The sequence below is a fragment of the Colletes latitarsis genome, chromosome 13 (assembly GCF_051014445.1).
Source record: "Colletes latitarsis isolate SP2378_abdomen chromosome 13, iyColLati1, whole genome shotgun sequence".
Lineage (NCBI taxonomy): Eukaryota > Metazoa > Arthropoda > Insecta > Hymenoptera > Colletidae > Colletes > Colletes latitarsis.
This window is the reverse complement of record NC_135146.1, coordinates 11,493,240-11,498,077: the sequence shown is the minus strand read 5'-3', so window position 1 is coordinate 11,498,077 and position 4,838 is coordinate 11,493,240. Positions and strand designations below refer to the sequence as shown.

General features: G+C 38.8%; 1 long non-coding RNA gene across 1 annotated transcript; it reads right to left on the bottom strand.

Moving 5' to 3' along the window:
- Nucleotides 1–3,057: 3,057 nt before the first annotated feature.
- Nucleotides 3,058–4,256, bottom strand: LOC143349386 (uncharacterized). Its single transcript, XR_013080904.1, has 3 exons — nucleotides 4,157–4,256; nucleotides 4,002–4,040; nucleotides 3,058–3,321 (listed from the first exon to the last, which is right to left on the bottom strand). It is a non-coding gene; the product is annotated as an uncharacterized LOC143349386 (long non-coding RNA).
- Between the last annotated feature and the right edge of the window lie 582 nt (nucleotides 4,257–4,838).

Here is a 4,838-nt window from a genome sequence, read left to right as displayed (position 1 = left end):
AAGAAATTTGCGCGAATAGATTGATCGGGTCGATGATCCCTGCCATTCGATACGTGGTCTTTTAATTCTTCGGTAATTGCTCGTCAAAACGACGTGAAATATGAGAAGAAAGTATTCCTCGTTCGGTGAATAAAGTTATTGCAACGAATTCGAGAAATTGAATCGTCCTCGATTTTATTTATGTCCATTCGAGTGTCCCAATTTTTTGTATCATTTAATTGAAACCGTGAAACATGTAAAATACGATTTCCCATCAGTGAAATTAATTTTAATTCTCTTTGTTTTAATGCATTAAAATCCGTGTAGCGTCGATTAAATTTATTGAACATCAAAAACGAATTTGTACGTCAAATAAATCTTGAAAATTTTTCGGAAATATTGAAATATTTCAAATCGATCTGGAAAAATTATTTTCAGTTGCAGGAGTCAAATACAATCATTTTTGATCATTGGACATATTCCTGAATTCCTACCCATTTTCGAGAAAAAAATTGGAGAAGGTGAACAAATTTTTCGAAAAAATTGAAATATTTCAAATCGTTCTGGAAAAATTATACTCGATTGTGGGGGTCAATTACAATCATTTTTGGTCAATAGACATATTCCTGAATTCCCACCCATTTTCGAGAAAAAAATTGGAGAAGGTGGACGGATTTTTCGATAAAATTAAAAAATTTCCAATCATTCTGGAAAAATTATACTCGATTGTGGGGGTTAATTACAATCATTTTTGGCCATTAGACATACCCCCGAAATCCTACCCATTTTCGAGGAAAAAATTCTTTACCGAAAGTACAATGCTTTGACCCAAAATGATTCCCTGAAATGTCATGCAAATCTTTAAAATGCCATAACTCCTGAACGAATTGAAGGATTTTAATTTTCAAAAAAGCAAACGACGCGTATTTTTCTATAGAATATGTAGAAATTCCAAAAATATTCGAAAAGTTGATTCTTAACCCCGAAAAATGAGGAAACCCCCATAAAAGTGGTCCAATTTTCAAACAGCCATAACTTCTACAATAGTGAATATATTTCAGTGAAACTTTTTTCTGAAGTAGAGCATATGAGTACCTACAAAAAAGTATTAGACAACTTTTCTGTAGGACGTCAAACAAATTTATTAACAATCAAAAACTAATTTTTAAGAAAAATCGACAGGGGGTAGGTGCCTAAATTTTTCGACGAAAACAAAAAATTTCAAATCACTCTAAAAAAATTATTTCTAATTGCGGGGGTCAATTACAATCATTTTTGGTCATCAGACATACCCCAGAAATCCTACACATTTTCGAGAAAAAAATTAGAGAAGGCGGACAAATTTTTCGATAAAATTAAAAAATTTTAAATCGTTCTGGAAAAATTATACTCGATTTTGGGGGGCAATTACAATCATTTTTGGTCATTAGACATACCCCCGAAATCTCACGCATTTTCGAGGAAAAAATTCTTCACCGAAACTACAATGCCTGACCCAAAATGATTCCTTGAAATGTCATGCATATCTTTAAAACGTCATAACTACTGAACGGATTGGATGATTTTAATGTTTAACAATGCAAACAACGCGTATTTTAATGAACAATATGTAGAAATTCCGAAAATATTGGAAAAGTACACATCCTTAACCTAGAGGAGTATAAAAAACCATTATTTTATACTAAAAGATTATCGAGAGTTTAGAAAATAATTGTTACAATTACAAGGGTTCTACACTGTGATAATTTTGAATAATATCAATCTTCAATTAGTATATTCAGCTGCATATAGTAATTAAACTGACAATATTGCACTTACGCATTCTTAGCCCGAGGGATTCAAGAGTTTGAAAAGCCATTGTAGTTTGACGAACATATTCCATTGTAAATGTAGGCGAACAACCACGATAAAATCTGATGTTTCACAAAGCAATAGGCCTCGAGAAGTTGGGAAACTGACCACACGCTTCTTAAATTGGGGGATTCGAGAGTTTAGAAGGTCTTTCTAATTTAATGAGCAGTGAGATCTTCTGCGGAAACAATGCACGAAAATTAATACAACTTACAGAGTTACAATTTTCTCTGACATCTCGATAAGCTATTTTAAATTCGCAGCCATTAGCTCGGTGGTACCCACGATAGAAGAGTGTTTCTATCGTGGGTAACACCGATTACCAGGTCTCACCACGAGGAGGTTGCTGCGATTGGAGACCCGAAGGGAGATAGATGGAATCCAAGTTCCATCGATCTCCCTTTTACATTCTTACAAGCTAGATTACTAAACTAGAGAGATAGAAGGAAGCAATGTTCCTTCGATCTTCTAGTTTAGTTGTACCAAGTAATTATTTCGTTCAAAAAGGGATGAAGCTAAATTGTGGGAGACGCGACGCGACGCGATGCTGAACCGTGCAGCGGATCCGAGGATCGAATCGACACTGCCCTTGGTAGATTGATTTCTATTTCTAGAAATCGATCTGTCATTGGCAGGCGACCAGATCTTTCGGACAAACTGGACGGTCGATCACATGTTTCGTTCGACGAAACAGTGGTGACCGAAGCAAGAAACGAGAGAACGAGTCGAGAGAAGCTACTTGTTAAATAATTACTTGGCAATATTGGGAGACGCATGCAATGGGGACTTAAAATTAACGTCGAAGCTCGAGTCTGGTCAAGTTGAAGCTAAAATTCGGACGATAGAAGGAAACAAAGTTCCTTGGATGTTAGTTCTACCAAGCAATTATGTGGTTAAAAAGAGGGATGAAGCTAAATCGTGGGATTCGCGACGCGACGCGAGGCTGAACCGTGCAGCGGATCCGAGGATCGAACCTACTGCCCTTGCTAACTCGATCTCAACAAGAAAACAGAGAACTGCAACCCCGAATCGAGGTCTCCATTTCTCCAACGCACCCCGCCGGGAGCCCGAAGGACCCGACTTAGGCTGTCTGACAAAGAGAGAGTACCTGAGACAGGGTCGACTTCCGCTGGAAGGTGTGCGTTTCCGCAGAATACGGAAACTCCACACCTTCCAGCGAAGTGCCGTTTTCCCTCAATCAAGCTTACCAAGGGAAGGCGATTAGATCTTTAGGACCAGATACACGGCCGATCACATGTTTCAATCGATGAAACAGTGGTGATCGAAGCTAGGAACGGGGGAACGAGCGAGAGTGAAGCTACTTATTGAATAATTGCTTGGTAGAACGCGGAGATACGCGCAATAAAGAACTCTTCGACGTTAATTTTAAGATTCGCGACGAAGCTTAAATCTAACCGACTTAGAATTAAATGTCCCTCGGCGGTTGTTGGCGTCTTCCCTCGATGTCCTTGCGATTAATCTAACTTTAAGCTGGAACAAAAATTGGCACGTTTATTAGTAACATATTAAAGGAATTTAATAAACACCGTGCAATCCATGGACTATTAAGTAGCGGAATGTTGCGTTGACGTATGGAAAATCTCCGAATATTACACATAACGAAACGCACATAGAGAAATAAAAGTCCATTTATATCGAATAGTATTACATCACGAATCTCTTAATATGACACATACTAAACATTTTACAAGAAGTTCTGAAACAACGTCGAAATAGAAACTTTCGAACCAAGTATTCTACTTGTATCGGAACAACGAGAGACAAGAATTTCCGGAAATAACGCCAAAATAGAAATGATTGAACCAAGTATTCTAGTTGTACCGGAACAATGAGAGACAAGAATTTTCGGAAATAACGCCGAAATAGAAATGTTCGAACCAAGTATTCCGCCCATATGCAATGAGAGACAGAAATTCCCAAAATAATGCGAAAGTAAAATAATAGATGGTTATAAAAATGATTGATCACCTAGCTGAAGGCCCATACAAATTTTAGAAACGAACGGAAACAGAAATTGAGCAAATAAACATTCATAATAATCAAATAAAACCGGATAAATAGACAAAGTTGAATTAACACCAATCAAATAAAATCGACGAGTTGAATTCTGTAGTAATAATATTAGACTTACTTTAATAATGTAGACTTACTACTCGCTGTCTGTACATAGGTAGTTACCAGTGGGTCATCTGTAAAATAAAGAAACATTTCTATTGTAGCACGTGTATTCAGGCAGTTCAGTCAAGTCAAATTGAGGACAAACAATAAAATAGAAGTGGGGAGAGGATTTTTGAACAGTTCTTACCGTTGGTCATCACGGTCCGGCACTGGTCAGTAGTGGTCACTAGTGGTCAGTTCTGGTCAGTAGCGGGCAGCACTGGTCAGCAGTGGTCAGCAGTGGTCAGTCCTGGCCAGTGGTGGTCAGCAGAGATCGCCAGTGGTCAGCCGCGGTCAGCACCCCTCGGAGACTCCCCTCTGGCCACGAGTACACTCCCGAAATCGCGACGAGACTGAAGGATGACATCAGCAGCGAGGCTACGCGAGCCCTCTCTGCGATGTTGGAAGGGTGGGGAGACTCATGGCCAAAGCCAAAGGCAAAGTCAACGGTTAGGATCGTCTGATCTACAGAACTATTTCGATTGGTTCCACCTCAGTGAGATCAACCTCACTGTTGACCATCGAATAACCAATGACCCATTAAAACCATCAAAAAGTCGAAGATTGAGGCCTTCTTGCAAGGATCCCTTGCAATTTGATTTCGATATTTTGTTAGGAGGGCTAGGAAATAAAAGAATAAATGTTATTCAGACATTCGATCGAAACAGAAGGATTGCAAAATAATTGTGCAGTCCTCGAACGAAAATGAGTTTGAGAAAATGGCTGGTCTGATCTTATTAAGTTCGATCAGGTGAAAGGGACCACGAAGATGGAAAAGGAGAGAAGCTGTCGGGCTGATACCTTGGCCAACGCACCACTAATTATGCAAA